Source organism: Scardinius erythrophthalmus (genome assembly GCF_964197995.2).
Source record: "Scardinius erythrophthalmus genome assembly, chromosome: 11".
NCBI lineage: Eukaryota > Metazoa > Chordata > Actinopteri > Cypriniformes > Leuciscidae > Scardinius > Scardinius erythrophthalmus.
The window spans coordinates 9721813-9739219 of record NC_138231.1 but is presented as its reverse complement, the minus strand read 5'-3'; the positions used below and the strand labels follow the sequence as shown (position 1 = coordinate 9739219).

General features: G+C 35.4%; 1 long non-coding RNA gene across 1 annotated transcript in view; it reads right to left on the bottom strand.

Annotated features, from left to right (window-relative positions):
* The window catches only part of LOC308698249, a 34021-nt gene that overhangs the window by 1744 nt on the left and 14870 nt on the right, over positions 1 to 17407 (bottom strand). Inside the window, exons 3-4 of the long non-coding RNA XR_014031038.1 lie at positions 4622 to 4771; positions 3358 to 3453 (exon numbers count right to left, since the gene is read on the bottom strand). This is a non-coding gene — a long non-coding RNA (uncharacterized lncRNA). The remainder of the gene's footprint in view (positions 1 to 3357; positions 3454 to 4621; positions 4772 to 17407) is intronic.

The following is a 17407-nucleotide window of genomic DNA, read 5'->3' as shown; positions in this document are numbered from 1 at the left end:
TGAGTAAATCATGGGTTTAATATCATTTTTGGCCGAACTATCCCTTTAAAGTGCATAAAGAATAGTTCACCTAAAAAGAAAACAGTTTGTCATTATTTACCCACTCTTATGTCCTTCCATACCCAATTTTTTTTCTGTTTAACACAATTGCATGAGATTGCTTTGAGGAACAGAAAATATTTCTGTATTTCAGTGATTGACAGTAGTTTATGTGCAAAATGGCTTTACTGACACACATACTGTGGAATGCTACCGCATAGGTACTGACTGCAAGAAAGCATCTTATTCAAGGGCCTAAGCTGGTATTGGTGTAAATAATGTGTGGGTTTGTTGTTTGCTTCCATGTGGACTATATTTTGTACATACACAAAGCACAGTCTGAAAATTAAATGAAGGCTATACGAAACATGAAGGCTGACACAGTGGTCACTTTTACAAAATCCATGGATTACACAAAAATATTAAGCAGCACAACTGTTTTCAACAATAATAATAATAAAAAAAATAGTTTCTTGAGCAGCAAATCAGCATATTAGAATGGTCTCTGAAGGATCATGTGACACTGAAGACTGGGGTAATGATGCTGAAAATGCAGCTTTGCCATCAAGAGTCAATTTTAAAATATATTAAAATAGGAAACAGTCATTTTAAATTGTAATCATATTTTAAAATATTGCATTTTTAATCAAATAAATGCAGCATTGGTGAGCATAAGAGAGTTTTTTCAAAAACAAAGAAAATCTTACAGACCCCAAACTTTTGAATGGTTTATCAATGGCTGCTTACCTCACTCCAGCAATTTTCCACCCAAACTCTAGATATTAATGTACTTTAATTGGGAATACCAGGAGGATCATTTGAGCAAAGTTTTTAACCATGTATTATGAACCTCTGATTTAGTATATTAGAATAGTTTATTGTAAGCTTGCTGATAGACCCAACTATATGTGACCCTGGAACACAAAACCAGTCATAAGTAGCACGGGTATATTTGTGGCAATAGCCAACAATACATTGTATGGGTCAAAATTATCAATTTTTCTTTTATGCCAAAAATCATAAGGATATTAAGTAAAGATCATGTTCCATGAAGATATTTTGTAAATTTCCAACAGTAAATATATAAAACATTTATTTTTGTGAGTGAATGCAGCACAATTGCGAACATAAATGCAGAACTTTAGAGGTGATTTTCTCAATGTTTCGATTTTTTTGCACCCTCAGATTTCCATATAGTTGTATCTCAGCCAAATATTGTCCTATCCTGACAAACAATACATCAATAGAAAGCTTATTTATTCAGCTTTCATGTGATATATAAATCTCAATTTCGAAAAATTGACCCATGTGACTGGTTTTGTGGTGCAGGGTCACATATGATTAAAACATATTCTTTTGCATTTAATCCATAAACTGTAAAAAATTGAACACTGTATCAAAATGAACTATGGATTTAGAGAACTAAAATTTCCCTAAACTGAGAGACTTGACTTTTCATTTCAGTAGTCTGCCACACGCCACTGGGTTGTGGTGTAAATATTGTGTGGGTTGATTGTTTGTTTATGTTTCAAGTATATACTTCATAAAAGGAATATAGAAGCTAAACATTATCAACTTTAATTGAGCAAACTATTTACATGATGACTATAAAGTTTAGACTGTAAATGGCAGGTCAGTTTTTGAATAGGCAACAGGATCATTTCAGCAATCCAACTGCTGCAAATAAGTTTTTCTGTATACAATATGTCTCCAGGTGCCAATATCATTTTTGTCAAAAGACATCAATCTCATTTATAAAGCCGATGCCATCTTGGAAGGAAGTGTAGTGCGATAGCAGCGCTACTGTACAGAATGGCGACAGCTGTGGCTTTCATTGTTTGTAGCCACACTTTCTTTCTTCCTGTAATATAGTGGTCAGCTACATTACAGGTCAAGCTACTCTGGCTTTACTGCAGCAGAGGTTGGCGTTCGGTCAGAGATCAGAGAGCTGGCTTCCAGAGAGGGTCAGTCAGGGTAAGTAGTTGGCGATGACAGGCAGTTGGCAAAGACCATCCCGAGGATATATTGCCATGCTGAAGAATGATCAATGGCTATAAGAACAGAACATATCAGCTTCATTTACATGATTACACTTCTATTCAAAAGTTTAGGCTCAGTTTTTTTAAAACTAATTCTGTTATTCAGCAAGGATACATTAAATTGATCAAATAAATTCAAATAAATGCTGTTCTTTTGAACTTTCTACTGTATCTTAGAATCCTGACAAAAAGTATCACTGTTTACACAAAAATATTAAGCAGCACACCGTTTTCAGCATTGCTAATAATAAATGTTTCTTGAGAAGCAAATTAGCATATTAGAATGAATTCTGAAATGTGACACTGAAGACTGGAGTAATAATGCTGAGCTTTGCCTTCACAGTAATACATTACATTTTAAAATATTCAAACAGAAAATAGCTATTTTAAATGGGAACGATATTTCACAATGTTCTTGATTTGATATTAAAAGGATAGTTCAAAACTATGTCATTTATATTATTCAAAACCATTTATTATTTTTTTATTTAGTGACAAGAGTCTTTGAATATGTCTTTTCCATATTATAACAGTTTATAATGACTATGGCCATAAAAGTACACCAATCATGCAATATCTTTGATTAGCCTTAAATAAAATGTCGTATATTCTGCAGGTTTAGGACAATTTTCATGTTGGTGTGAACTCTTCCTTGAAATGTTTGAGGGAAGTTTAGGGAATCCCTGCAACCCTTGACACTTCTTTGTGAATCTGATATGATTAATGACTGAGACAAGAAGGGGAAGCAAACCCTTGACACGCTCTCACTGTCTGAGCTGCTTCTATCATAAGGATCTATCTCTCATTCAGCCTGAATGTTTACTTTGGATTATACTAGGTGCTTCCAGACCTCTGAGAACTCACATCCTGATGGACAAGCTGATACGTCCTGTTGCACTCAAACATCCATGCATTTCCCTAAAGAACACCGAAAAAGCCCTCAGTAGCTAAACTAGCTGGATATCAAGGTTGTAAACATGTAACAGGCGCTTCTGCTAATCTTTAATGACATTTCCGTGATAATTAAAGCTTGTTGTGTTTTGCATGACAGGTGCTGGTCAGGTCTTTCATGAGTGAATTATAGACTATAAAACAAGACATGAGAGGGTTTGTGTGATGTCACATCACAGGTATGAGACACATCTGATTCAAAGTGTTTAAAATAGCATTTATGACTTAAATAAAAATTGTAGCACACTAGAAAAGTATTTCATCTACTGAATTAACTTGAATATTTCAATGATTAAAATGTAAGGGCAAACAAAAATCCATTACATACCAAAGTTGTCTACATGTCTGTATGCCTCCTCTTCCATTAGTCAATCTCACTGGTGGTGCCCAAGAAATACATTAGCTGATTGGCTTGCCATCCCATCTGCAAGAAGATAAACTGCATGAGAATGTAAAAACGCCACATTTTTAAAACAGTGAATGAAATAATAACAGAAACTATTTGCAAAAATCATCCATCCAAAATACCGTATTTTTGCCTATTGTGTTGATTATGATCACAGGGGCCTTTACTAATTGTAATTAAAGGTGCAATCTGTAAATTTATGAGATTGATATAATATTTGGCCTGGTTTCACAGATAGGGCTTACATCAAGCCATGACCTTAATTTAATTAGGACATTAAAGTAGCTTTTATAAACATGCCTTAGAAAAAATATTACTGGTGTGCATCTTAACACAAAACAATGGCAGTGACATATTTTAAGATATGTCAGTGCAAGTTGCTTTCAGTTAAAACATAAGCCTTGTCTGTGAAACTGTTTTTTATGAGTTTTATGATTTTTTAAACAAAAATATTAAGCAGCACAATTGTTTTTAATATTGAAAACCGCATTTTTGACACTGGCATCAAATCAGCATATTAGAATGAAGATTTCTAAAGGATCATGTGACACTGAAGACTGGAGTAATGATGCTGAAAATTCAGCTTTGTCATCACAGGAATAAATTACATTTGAAAATATATTGAAATAGAAATCAGTTATTTTAAATTGTAATAATATTTCCACAATATTAATGTTTTACTGTTTTTTTGATCCAATAAATGCAGCTGTGGTTAAAAATTTGTATGGAACGTAGTATTTTCTCTCATATAAAGCACATCATTGTGTTGATGTTTGTTTTACACTTGAAAAAAATATAAAATCATATATAATCATAATTATAAAAGCATAAATATGCATTTAGCACAAATGTGGTCTACTATATTAATTATTAATTTACAGATAATTATTGATTTACAGATAGAAAACAGTACATAATTTGAATCATTTCTCAAAAGAATTAACTTATGTGTTATGCTTTTTAATAAAAAAAAAATACTTAATGCACTTTAAATGGAACATTGAAATATTGTTTGCCAACACATCACAGAGGAACTGGCACGGAAAGTCCCTAGGACAGTGTAACAGTGCTCTCTGACCCTGTGTGGTGGTCTACGAGACAGAGGGGGTCAAAAGAAAACTCTAGATGTGGCTCTGAAGTTGAAAGTCTATGGGGTTTCTGAGCAGCCCTGTTTGATGTAGCTCACCACGGTTGCTGCTGCCGCACGCCTGTGAAGATGTTTTTGTGTGATGGCAGCTGGAGACTCAATCGCCCTCTCTCTCACAGAGAAATCTGCATGACCCATTCTGATTGAGGAAACAGCGTTATGAGGGTCTTGACCCAGAGCTGGAAAATTCTGTGGGGGTTTGAGATGGTGACAGATAATGAGTACAGATCTTCTAGAGATAGTCTTCACTTAAAGAGTTTTTTGCTTCTTATATTAAAATCACAGGCCTTTATATAGTTACATTTTTTACATTTAGCAGTCACTTATATATTGCATTCACAAAATACATTTTTAGTTCATGCATTCTCAAGCCATAATCTTGGCATTGATAGCATGGCTAACAATTACCCTACATTTAAAAGAAACATACAGTATAGGCTATTCTATGTTAGGTTTTGTTTTGAACCTTCAACGAAGTAACAAAGTAACAACTGTTTTCATATTGCAATAATTTAAATAATCAAAAATGATGTCTCCCTCATTATATATGCCTATATGTAGGTATACTGTATTATATATGCCTATATGGTATGCATGTATGTGTGTGTATATATATATTTGGGATAGTTACATCAAAATGTATTCCCTTATAGTTACAATTTAATTAATAAAAAGGTATTCAGTTAAGTAATCCAAGCACCACAAAGGAATGTAATCTGATAACATTTGGATTCCTTCAAGGACACATATGTAAAGTCAAGTAAAAAGCAAAATTTAGGAGAATGATTACAAATCTGTATACAACCCGTGAGTGTGTGTGTGTGTGTGTGTGTGTGTGTGTGTGATATGTATACACACACACACTGTATACAATATGTAGGCTACGTAGCCTATGTAAAAATGCTCAATTAAAATGTTGTAAAAATATGAAGTTTCGAATTTAAAACATGACATTTTATAGCATAATTTCTGCAAAAGTAAATTGTGTGAAAACGCATTATTGTCTCTTGCTTTTTGAAAAGTTTGCAGCTTCTGTGCCACAATGTAAATACGCATAAGACTTTAGCCAAAATCCCGCTCTTTGGTAAATAAGGAAACAAGGGCCGGAGCTCAGAGAGGTCTGACCAACCGAGCGGCTTCTGCTGCGGTGTCCGAGGCTGCAGCGGCCGGTGTCGGTGGTGCTGTTAAAGCCGGTGAAGGGAGTGAGGCAGAGGGGGGTTATCGTCTCTCTGTGGGGAAAATAACAGCCCCAAGGTAGACCGCGGCAAACAGGAAGGGTGTGGACAGGATCCGAGCGCAGCTGCTGCCGCTGAGCAGCGTCTGTTCCCTCTGACTTTGATGTGTGGGCACACCGTGCTCTGTGCCACGAGATAAACACTCTGGGAGCGAGGAATTGTTTGTGTTACGCATAGCTCCGTAATGACATGCAGCCTGTGAGAAAGTCAACTGCCGCCGACAGACCCGCGGGAAGCACGTGTGGAGACCGTGACCCTGAGCTAATTGATGAGTGCATGATGTCATTGATGAGTCATCGGTGGCTCCTTTATTACCTAATTTTAAATTGAACCATTGCATTGGTTTGTATTGTGATCTAATATAGAAATAATACTTTTTCAAATTATTATTATTATTATTATTATTATTATTATTACCTTTTTCTGAAGCAGTTCCTTTTCTGCTAATGTCATGGGCCATGCTGGCTATTGTCAATTCTTAACAAATGGCTAGTGTACATGTTCTAATCAATAAAATAAAGTCCTGCCCTACATTTATTCTCGTTGAACATGCTGTTTTACTTCTTTTTTTTTTTTTTTTTACATAACATTGCTGAGAATAAATTGGGTTGCTATGACAATTCACGTTGGCTTTAACTTTTTTTATTTCATTTTTGATTTAATATGAATATAGTATTCTCACCTCCACCATTTTACTGTTACTTTGATAGCATGGCTAACAATTACCCTAAATTTGAAAGAAACATATAGGCTATATTATAGCTTTTGTTTTAAACTTTCAACTAAGTAACAAAGTAACAACTGTTTTCATACTGCATCCCGTACATTCACCTTGGGAATACTGGATGTGGTGAAAGACTTGTGGCATTGACTGGGAGGGAGGCGGACATTCTTCAAGGGTCTAAATAAAGTCTGTGAGACACTCTTTCTCATGAGCCCGGCATGTTGACTCATGAAGCATCAACAGAGGGCAGAGTGTGTGTGGCCTTAAATCAATGCTCAGCATTTGAAACAGAGTCTGTCTGACAGAAAACAAGTGACTGGTTTAGTGTTAGCAAAGCACTGCATGATCATATGGAAATAACCATATGAGTAGGCCTGCAGTTCTGCATGCTGCATGTTAGACTAAGGGCTCTCATCCAAATGGAGGGTTGCCGGTTGTTTGGCTTCATCCCTCATTGGTCATCAATGGTCAGTTAGACCCCTGGCTTTTTAAATAGGCCCCTGGGGTACTAAAAAAGCAATTACGAACAAGTCAGTTTGCTCAGTCTGTTTCAAGTACTTTTCAAGTTTATTTTAGTGACAGTGCAGAAACAGGCCACAAAAGAATAATTAAATTATTGTTATTATTATAAATTATTCATAATAATAATAATAATCATAATAATAAATGGTCATTGCAAGTTGCAAAAACCTTCAGATCATGATTATCAAGGTAAAACTAAATATTGTATGAGCTGTTTTGTTTTATTGTTTTATTTGTTTTAAATGAGGTATATATATATATTGGCAAGATTCCTGTCTTGTGTTCCTCTTGTCTTGTGTGGACTTATGTTATTTCCTGCTCTGTGCCAGGTTTTGTAGTCCTTTGTAGTTTTTCTTGTTGATTATATGATTGTTCCCAGGTGTGTCTTGTTCACCAATCTCCCCTTGAGGAGATTATACCCAAGTTTATCATGTTCTTTGTCTGGTGTTTTCCTTCTATGGACGTTATGTGTGCGCTTGTTGCCCGGGCCTGCATTTATCAGTTTTGCCTGGATTTACTTTAATTATGTTTGTTTGAATAAATGTTTTCTGCATCTGGATCTCACTCTCGTTCCTATGAAACAGCCACTGTTTATATATATATATATATATATATATATATATATATATATATATATATATATATATATATATATATATATATATATATATATATATATATATATATATATATATATATATATTATAGGTATACAAACAATTTAACAGATAATTTAATATCTAATTTAATATAGTTTAATTGCACATATATATAGCTATAATTAATTTATTATCAATTCAAAGTGCCTAATGTCTTTTTAGACCTTGATTTACTTTTAACTTTGATGCTTAAAGTAGGTAGATAGGGGAGAGCGGGGCACAAAGTAACGCTTTTTGACTTTCTCAGTTTGTGTAAATCTACTTATGGTTCAGAGTATTTATTTTTTCCCACATTAATTTCCCACATGTCTAATACAATTATGAGTTTTTGTTTTATTAATACAGTATATACTTTTTTCTTGATATACCCCGAAAAAATGGAAGTGAAATGTGACAACATGCCCCATAGGTGGGGTACATTGTAACATGTGTGGGGCACATTGTAACATGACATATGACAGCTTAAAATGTTATCTGATCTAATAAAAAAAAATATACAAAACAAACTAAAATATTTTCTAAATAAAATACAATTAAAAAACGTTTTTAAATAAAATAATGGCAATTTTTAATAATTAAATATAAACTAATTTTTGAGTTTTGATGACGAACACAGGAAAACACAGCTATACAACATAGTTCAAAACAAATAAATAATTAGTAATTTCTGAACATTGACTCTCAGTCTTTATTCACCTTTTTCTCACGTTTTCTCAATAAAATTAATAAAAGTATAGAATATAATAGCATATTTCTAATAGGGGCACATTGTAACGCAGTGTTACAACATGCCCCCGCCTGCACAACTGGGATTTAAACCCTGCTAGTGTCTTCTGCTAGTTAGCGAAGCATTATATAACTATCTAAACTGTTAAATAACATCTTGGAGATTAAAATAATATCAGATTTGTCTTATTTTAAATAAACAAAAAAAATAGAGATGAAAAATTTACTTAAGTAAGAAATTAAGAATTTTTTTTTCTATGCAGTGTTGATATGGCAACTAGTAATACACAAAGTTTCGTCAACCAAGCATGTGCGGAAGTATTTAAAACAAGCGTGTTACAACTAGCCCCGCGTTAGGTTGTGCCCCGCGCTCCCCTACTTCATGTTGAATCGCTAACCTTATCAGTCACAGAAATGTCATAGTAAGACTTTTAGTGTTTGACTGGTCAACATTCACTGACGGGAAAAAAGAGGCGAGACGTAAATGTTTTTTTAATAAGAACTATACTTCGCTCATTAATTGTGGTCAGTTTTCCAAAGAGATCAGTGCATCAATGTCAGTATCAACGTCCTTCAACACAATGTCTGTTTTATGCTGAATACAAGCTTTTCAGAGCCAGACCTCTCTTCCTCTGGCACTCTCCATTGTCATTTTCACTCTCTGGCTTGTGACACTTTTGCGGTCTACAGAGTAGACAATGGTTTTTTTGAGCCATTGTTTGGACCTATTTATAAAGCGAGAGAGCGGTGAGAGGCAAACAAGCTCTCAGGTCCCATAGGTATTGCTGTAACCAGTGTTTCCAAAGACGTTTGTGTGCCATAAACCTCTAATTAGGTAATTGGGAATAATGGAATATTGTATTTGTTTTGACTAGTCATCATGAGTTCCCCGTTATTTTGTGGTATTGCATGAAATCAAGAACATGCAGCAATGGGAGATTGTTGAAGAATATAACTTTTTTTACAATTCATTTTTATAATTAACAGACATACAGCACACACTGCTATGGGAACCAACTGGCAAAGCTTAAAAAACAACAACAACAACAACAACAACAACAACAAAAACTGTAGTTTGCACAGTTGAAAATGCTAAATATGATCTGTCAGACTTGGTTATACAGTACAGCATAAAAGCGATGCAGACAACGGTGCCAGCGCAGGGATGGTTTCACAAGCCAGTGATTTGTTATTATAATGAAATCAGAAATATTCATTACAAATTACCATTGCAATAGGGCTTTTGGCTATCTGCTTGCCATTTCCATATTTAAATCGGCCATATAAACCTAAATCTTATTGACAGTGCATGACAGAAGTGTGTAATTCGGTCACGTTTGATGAAGAAAAGCTCGATTATTTGAGTTCATGGACTACATCGCTGTCTTTCAAGCATGTACAAAACCCTGGCCCACTTAGAATGAGAGAGGGTGGTTCGTTTTCGGGCACAATGGGCCAAGCCCGTCAGTGCAGTGCACAATTATGCAAAATCAACCAGCTACTTACACGACTCGGGCCTTTATTTGCGTGACCTCAGCGTGTCAGAGCATGCATTGTAGCTTTGCAACCCCACACGTTCCAGAGATGCAAGCAGTGGGGTGCAGGATGCAGAGTCTTAGCTCTTGCACATTCCTGTGAGGAACGCAGGATGTGTGGGAAAGACCTTGAGGTTGGATCAGCTGATTCATCCTCATGTTTAATTCTTGGTACAGTTTCCATTTGTACTGGGGGTCTGGCTCCATCACACAGGGTTCAGCTCCATCAGAATATAGACAGTGGCTGCCGTGACTTCTAAATTGCTTTGATTGTGCTCATGCAAATGCATGTAGGATCCTAAATAAAATGGCCTTTGTATGTTGAATTGAGTTTCAAAGACTCAGTGAGAGATACACCGGGACCACCACCACACTAATCAAAGTGAAAACTGGGGCCTTATAGAGAAAGGCCTGAACAAGTCAATGAGAGGGCTTAACTGATCTCTATTTCTTTTAAGGCATTAGAAACGGCCTTTTTTTCACCGTTCGTAAACAAGTCATAGATATTAAGAAGAAAAAAGAGCAGCACCATAAATCAATTTGTGTGCAAATATCTTTGCGCAAAATGTTTATTGAGTTTTAGCGTTCATGTGGAATCTTTTCAAATTAGCATCCTTAAATTATACTTTAATTAGTGAGTGAGAGTGTGACAGTGGAAATTGGTTCGTCTCAATGACGCACGAGAATAAGCCGAGGGAGTTCGCCGCTCAAATGACTGTGAGAATTGTGTGGAGGCTAAGAATGTAATTATGCGTTCCATGAAAGAAAATGCTTGCGGTGGGTCAGTGATGACTTACTTGTCATTTAACAATAACCATTTTACTGCAAGAGATTTCTCAGACAGCACTCTGGGCAACAAATCTGGCTAAATGTACAGTAACAAAAAACAAAAACAAAAACTGGCAGCTATAGCCTAGTTGTCAAAATTACATTGACAACATCATCAGTACTGATATAAAGTTAATATGTCCACCTACGCCAATGACTAAAATCTGCTTTGCACCCTAAAATATACTGATTACCAAAAATAAGTAGTAAAATAGAAAGCCACAAGATAAAAATGGATTATGAACAATGACTAAAAACCACATAGTCTGAGCAATGTGTTGAACAAAAAAACTAAATCAGGATACAGGACACAAATATAAACAATAACTAAACATAGGCTAACATCTTAATGTACAAAAATAAAATTATAAAAGTAATATTTTAATAAAATATCATTCAACTTGATCTGAACATCCTTTTACTGTTTTTCACCGTAATTCTTACAGTAATACCGTTTCCTGTATTTTACAGCATAATTATTGTCATGGTAAACTTAATATAATGTTTTCACCGACTGAGGAAAAATAACTTACAGTTAACCAATTTACTGGACTTTTTTTTCTGTAGTGTTTTACAGTTTTTCCCTTAAAACAAATACAATTCTGAACATTTTACAGTACATTATTTTTGCATCATTTCTTGAAAAGATAAAACGATGTGTAATTATTGGTTGTAGGTAAAATTCATGGATTTAGTGACAATGCAATTTGGTGAAAGAGCTCAATGGTTGGACAGCAACCAAGTTTAATTTAAAAAGTCATTTTACATTTTATTTCAGAAGATAAATGTTTTATTCACTAGGCCTACTAAAATGGACAGAACTGGGAATGTAAAACATTTTTTTTGTTTAAAGATCAGTCCAAGAACAATCTGTAAATTCTATTATCTGCATGTTTAAACTATCAGCACATGAACTCATTGTAAATAAATTATCTTTAACCGCAAAGCTTGCTAAATGTAAACTGCACTAACCACAAAGCCCCCTGTCACTGGTGGTTGGCTCACATAAGTTATCACATGACCGGGGAGCAGGTGAGCATATGCTCCCACCACCTGTTTAATATTTAACAGTGGGAACGAGGACTTTGAGGAAGCCCCATGGCATCTGCAGTGTCTGTGTTTCTGTGGTAACGTGATTGTTAGTGCTTGTTGGAAGGCACAAGGTCCAACACAACACAATTAGGCTGGCTGGCAGCAGAGGAGCGAGCTAATGCTGATTATAATTACGTGTTGATCTCATCGCCTCCTCCTCCATCAACAGGCTCGTTTAAAAACAGATATCCGTTAGGATTGTTTTCACACGGAGTTCCCGAACGAGACTGCAGTGATGATGTTGCACTGGACATTTCGCTTTTGGCGCACACAAAGACAGTCATCACAGTGCTAATTATTCAATATCCTGTGCATCAATGATCGATCAAATATTTTTAACAAAGCAATAAAATGTGAAAATCATTCTCTATTCATTGCTAGAAACTAGCAATCTAACGAAACATTTTTTGTTGTTGTTGCAAGAAACAAGTAATTTTTAATATAAATTTTGGTAAGACTTTAGTTTAGGGTCCAATTCTCTCTAGTTGCTTATTAGCTTGCAAATTACTTGGATATTGGCTGTTTATTAGTACTTGTAAAGCACATATTAATGCTTTATTCTGCATGACCTTATTCTGTATCCTTAATCCTATCCCATTCCTAAACTTAACAACTGTCTTATTAACTAAGCAGTAGGAGTTTATTAAGGCAAAATTCATAGTTAATAGTTATAGTCAGAATTATACCCTAATTTAAAGTGTGACCTAAATTGTATAACAATGACATAAAAAAATAATTAATAAATACAAACAACATTCATAAAAAAGTAATATTTTGTATTATATTGTGTCTGTTCATATGTTTCATGCAGACAAATATACAGGTGAAACTAAAAAAATTTGAATATTGTGCAAAATTACATACAAAGTGAGATATTTCAAGCCTTTATTTGTTAGAATTTTGATGATTATGGCTTACAGCTTATGAACATTTTCAAAATTTCTGAGATTTTGAATTTGGGGTTTTTCATAAGCTGTAAGCCATAATCATCAGAATTATAACAATGGCTTGAAATATCTCACTTTGCATGCAATGAATCTATATAATATAGTTTCACCTTTTAAGTTGAATTACTGAAATAAATGAACTTTTGCACTGAACTTTTCGAGTTTCACCTGTACATACAAATTAAACACATTCTAAATACTTTTTATTTCATAAATATATGTTTGAAATTATGTATTTTAATATACAATGTATTATTATACAAACTATATAGTTTTACATACATAAACATTTACAGAACGTAAAAAAATGTATATATATATATAGAGAGAGAGAGAGAGAGAGAGAGAGAGAGAGAGAGAGAGAGAGAGAGAGAGAGAGAGAGAGAGAGAGAGAGAGAGCTAGGTTTACATTCTAAAATAACACACATCATCAATCATATAGAAGCAAAAACATATTTGTACTGTTCAGTGCTTCAGTTACAGTGCCTGTAATCATCAACAACTTTTCAGCTCTGAACTGTGCTCAAGTCAAACAAGCATCACATACAGCTGTCTGAGTTTATTTTTCCAAACCACAGACGAAAAGAGTGAGCAACTTTAACAAATTATGGTTCTTCTGCTCAGGAGTGGTGAGTGTGACATGCTTTCATGACATGCCTTCCCTATAAATGTGAGCCAAGTGCCCAACCAGAGACAAAACATCAGCTCTTGGCAGGTTACAAGGCTCTCTGCAGTAAGTACCTGTGGGGGTGAGCGACCAGAGCTGGAGAAAGCTAATGTGAGTCCTTCAGGGAACCTCTGCTTTGAACTGGGGTCCTGCCCACACCAGAGCTTCCTTCGCGGAGAGCTCGGGCTGTGCCAATTTGGCATCCTCCCGTACTCACACTGCTCCGCACTGACAGTTAAATTGATTCTGGCACCGCGTCGTGCCACCTGCAGCTAGCCCTCTCCTCACCCATGCGAGGTCCTGTCAAACCAGTCTACTGTCACAGGCAGTGGTGCACGCTTTTCAAAGAGTTGGCTGCAGATGTTAACTCAAGTGGGAAAACGTTTTTGTTTAAAATTATGATGAGGTTTTTGTTGCCTTGACAGATTCAGATCACAAGATGCTTAAAACGAGTGCGATTTGAGATTAGCTTGACACAAATTTCCAGGCAACTACAAGGGTCTCATAAACTATGTTTCATCCAAAGTTGCGAATTTAACTATAATATAATATAACTACTATGAATATCGCATAAAACATTTGCAAATAAAGCACCGATTCAATCCCATGTGTTCAAGAGAACAAAATTGTCTCTTCCTGGGAAACTGGTGCAAAATATCTGTAATAAAAATGGACGTTGCTGCAATTAAAGAAGCCACTGTGTCTCTTTTTTTGAGCATCATGCAGACTTGTGCCTCAGAGCATGCAGACGAAACGCAATAAAGTTCGGAGGCGGGCGCCTGGTGTTTGGGACAGGTCTGGGAGATAAATACTCAATGACTTGGTTTCAGAATGATCAAACCAATATTTGAGATGCTGTGCAACTGGTTAGTCCAGTTATCCAATCAGAAAAGTCATGAGTTTTTGCTGTGCATTGAGGGATTTATTCGGTAAATGTGTTTCCATCGTCGTCTTGTTGGATAACAATATTATTATGCATACCTCATATCCCAAATGATGCATATTAGGATATCCCAAGAGGTGGATGGAAACATAGCTACATTACATTCATTCCAATTCAATCTTTCTCAAAGAACAACAAGATCAAAATAAAATTGAAGAGCTTTGAATTGATGGTCTACAGAAGAACTATAAGGTTAATGGATAGACATGCAGAACATCTGCCAGTCAAAGTTCCTGGGTCTGGGAAAGTATTCTCTATGAAAGAAGACCTTCATAAATGTCACATCTCTCTGATTCCCATCACATCTAAAATAAGAAGCATGAGAAGTGACGGATATTGGCTACTTTCATCTTTCCGAACAATACTGAATCTCTGTATGGGAGACAGCCTTCATGCCTTAATTGAATTACCATCCTGTTATTGGTCTGTGGGATACTGAATGTGCCATACTATGGTGATTCAGACAGTGGCCAACTTCTCCAACCATTTTCCCATGTCTCGGCGCAAGTGAATTGGCACAGGTCCTCAATGTTTTCCCCCTTTGCAATCAGATTTTTTTTGGTCAAGTTGAATGTGTTGAATGATTGAGTTACTGAACATGCTTTATTTTCTGACCAGGCACCCCATTGGGAGTAGCCCCTTGTCCTCAAGCATACATTGGGTTACTAATAAGACTAAACGTTCGTGCTGGGATAATAGGCCCTTGACAAGTAGAAAGCATAACAACCACAGCAGTCATTTCCTGATCGGTCTTAAGAGCTCTAGTCTTGCAGGCCAGCGTGTCTAGTTGCTGGGCATTGAGTGAGTTTAAAAAATAATAATACCCAGATTAATCTACCGTCTACACATTTCTGCCTGTCACTTATCTCTTATCAGAGAAGGGCTGGGTCTTTTCCCTTACAGGTTCACCAGATGAAATAATACTGGAGTGCAGCAGGTTTTGGGTGGGGTGGGAGACAACGAACAAATGACTCTGATTCTATACACAGTCACACTTACTAGCTGGAATCTCACGCACATCTGGTGCAGATATGATATATCTTAGTTATTCGATGCATTTGGAGTGTTCGGATGCTTGAACTTTATGAAATGCATTCTTACAACAATATGGCAAATGTTTAGAAGCACAAAAATATGTGTCTGATTGTGAGCTGTCAAACAACTATGACAGCCCCTTCACCCATCTACCTCCTCACCCCGAGGACTTTAAACAAGGAAAATGTATGTCAAATATTGAAATTAGAAAAAAAAAAATTCAATAAATGTCATTAAAAAAAACTCACTGTCATACTAAATATTAGCTACATAATTTTCCCCTTATGCACGGCCAAACACTGCATAAGGAAAAATGTACAAAAAAAGATATACATATTTTTTTAAGAGACAGGGGTACAAAATCATAGTTTTCGTGTCCTATAAAAGAAATATATCATATTTTATGTTATAAATTACATATTTTTATACAAAATGTAATAATAAACTAATTACATTTGTAAAATAAGTAAATGAAAGATATAGGGATACAAAGAGGGTGACACTTTCTTAATTTTTGTCTCCTATAAAAAAATTATATACAGTATATATATTATATTTTATGTTATATTTTTTAATGTGATATAATACATTTTATTTATTTAGTGCCTTTACTCATCTCCGGATTATTTTAAATGCACACAAAGCAAACATTAAGAAAGCTTTGTGGATTTGTGTCAACTCCTCTGGAGAGCCAGGGATAATTGTGTGTGATCTTATGAATGAGAGTTATTCATTTTACAAACCAAGAGGAAAAATGGTGGGAGGTAAGTCAAACTCTTTTTTTTTATTTTGTATTTTTTGCCTAATGAAAATCATCATAAGAGAGGTTGTTTGGAAAGCCAAATGGAAGATAACATGGTTTAGGCCAGGAATATTACAGTGGATATTTTGTTGTTATTTATGAACTCTAGACATCTATGGGGTTCTATTATGCCCTTTTATGATTTTGTTTTTGGGGTGTACTGGAATTTGTTTTCATGCTTGATTTAAAAAAAAAAAAACTAATTATTTTTCACACATTTTACATTATTACAGCTCCTCACTCCCCACAGTCTTTCTCAAACGCGCCGTCTAGGTCCTGTTTCGATGAAGCCCTTCCATCTGAAATTGATGGAAATTGAAATTGATGAATTGTGCTGTGATTGGTTAGCTGGCCCAGTGTGTTGTGTTTGGCAACGCTTTGCGCGTGTTCGGGAAATGTTCGGCCCATAACTCCATAACTGCGAGTTCTTCTCTAGTGTAAATGTAAATATTACGGATGGCGTCAATTTCTAAACCAATTCGAGCCTGATTCAGACCCTGACAATGTTAATAAACAAGAGGACTGTGCAGAACGGATTTCATGCACGGACATTGCAAGCACGGATTTCACAGGATGTTCCAGAGTGGTGTGTTTTTTGTAATTAATACATTATAGATATGATGTTATCCACCATTTAATTGTGATATTTGTCAGAAAACTAAGGTAATACAAACAGGAATCGGTAACAAAACCATGGTTAAAATTCCTAAGGAGCAGTGAACCGTCATGTCAAAAGCGAGAGCTTACAGAAGCAACAGAAAACAAGCTGTTCTCCATAAAATGTGCAGCTCACAGATAAATGTTGGGGCTACAATGTTCAGGAACAGTGTTAAAAATAAATTTTAACCACTGTAAATTTGTCCGCCTTAAGAAGGCCAAACAAAGGGGTTTTGGAACCGGTGTGAGAAAAAAAAGCATCTTTTTGACATTCGCAGAAACTCAACCAAGCCTCGTCCCCTTTTTTATGTTATCCGTGGGGGGGGATTATTTAAATGAGTAACATTATGACTTTATAAGCAAAAGCATTGAATTCCAAACAAGCCGTTCATTGTAGTTCTTGGAAAGTGGATTCTGTTAAATAAAATATCTCTCTTTGGAGTATACTTAGAG